Source organism: Urocitellus parryii, chromosome 1 (genome assembly GCF_045843805.1).
Source record: "Urocitellus parryii isolate mUroPar1 chromosome 1, mUroPar1.hap1, whole genome shotgun sequence".
Taxonomy (NCBI): domain Eukaryota; kingdom Metazoa; phylum Chordata; class Mammalia; order Rodentia; family Sciuridae; genus Urocitellus; species Urocitellus parryii.
The window spans coordinates 219,050,129-219,051,587 of NC_135531.1; the positions used below are offsets into that span (position 1 = coordinate 219,050,129).

General features: G+C 41.6%; 1 non-coding gene across 1 annotated transcript; it reads left to right on the forward strand.

Annotated features, from left to right (window-relative positions):
• The first annotated feature begins 738 nt into the window (after positions 1-738).
• Positions 739-814, forward strand: Trnaa-agc (transfer RNA alanine (anticodon AGC)). Its single transcript has one exon. It is a non-coding gene; the product is annotated as a tRNA-Ala (tRNA).
• The last annotated feature ends 645 nt before the right edge of the window (positions 815-1,459 follow it).

The window sequence follows — 1,459 nt, forward strand, 5'->3', positions numbered from 1 at the left end:
TTTTACTCATCTCCCTTTTGCCAAAGTAATTTCTTAACTCAGTCAATGGCTTCATCTAACCAGAGAGTCAAAGTATTTTTTTTTTTTTTTAAGTAGGGGAATACTGGAATTGAACCAGGTCTTCATGCACGCTAGGTGATCTATCTACCATTGGGGCCCTTTTAAATTTTATTTTGAGACAGGGTCTTATTAAATTACCTTGGGTGGATGTAAACTTGCAATCCTCCTGCCTCAGCCTTACAAGTAGTTGGGATCATAGGCATTTGCTGCCTCTCCCAGCTTCAAAATACTTCCCCCCACCACACACACACACACACACACACACACACACACACACACACATACACACACACTGTGGTGTTAGAGATCAAATCCAGGGCTTTGCGAATATTAGGCAATTGTTCTATCACTAAGTTACAGTCTCAAACTCCAAGTGCTCCTAATGCATTCTTACTCTCCTGCAACCTCAACAGCCAGCATTTTTCTTCAGGTTGAACTCTCCTAGGGCAAGGAAGTCGTTGTGTTGAATGTCTTCAAAACAATTTGAACTTCTTGAAATGTAAACATAGCAGCTGGCTTCTGAATTTATTTGTTGACTCATTTAGCAAAATATTTAAATAAGCATTTGCTTTATATTCCAACTTCATTATGAATGAACCAGTTGCTCCTTCACTTGCTCTGTTTGCCCCTAAATCCAGCCTGTCTTCTTCGGACTGTCTATTAAAAGTGAATTCTGGGGATGGAGGTATAGTTCAGTTGGTAGAATATTTGCCTAGCATGCACAAGGCTCTGGGTTCAATCCCCAGCACCATTATACATACACACACACACACACACACACACACACACACACACATACTGGTGCCGTAGCTCAGTGGTAGAGCACTTGCCTGGCACATGGGAGGCACTGGGTTTGATCCTCAGCACCACATAAAAAAATTTAAAATAAAGGTATCGTATCCACCTAAACTTAAAAAAAAAAAAGTAATTTCTGAGGCAAGTCTTAAATATATGGTCACTAAAGAACCTGGATATGAGAAATAATCCATAGGTTTCAGGATTGAGCACATTTAAAGGAGATTGTAATACTGAGTTAGAAAAGAATATCCAATTAATACAGGCAACTTGTCAAAATAAGAGCACATAGCTTCAACCTCTGCGGGTGGCAGTCAGCCCAAGAGCAGTCTGTCTGTGTAAGGCATAGAGCTGAGGCCATGTCTCTTTGGTGTTTCTGGCCATTCCTCTGTACTGAACAGGCTGGTCACATAGTAATCTAACTTCAGGGAGTGTGAGGCAGCTTAGCAGAGGCAACTAGGACCTGAGGGAGCCAGTGGGATTAACTGGACCCTCCATAAACCCTTAGAGCCAGAAATACAGCTTTTGAGGGAAGTAGTGATTTTTGTCTGCCTCAGCAGCTCTCCTCAAATTTATACTGGGTGGATCCCCTGAACATATGTTT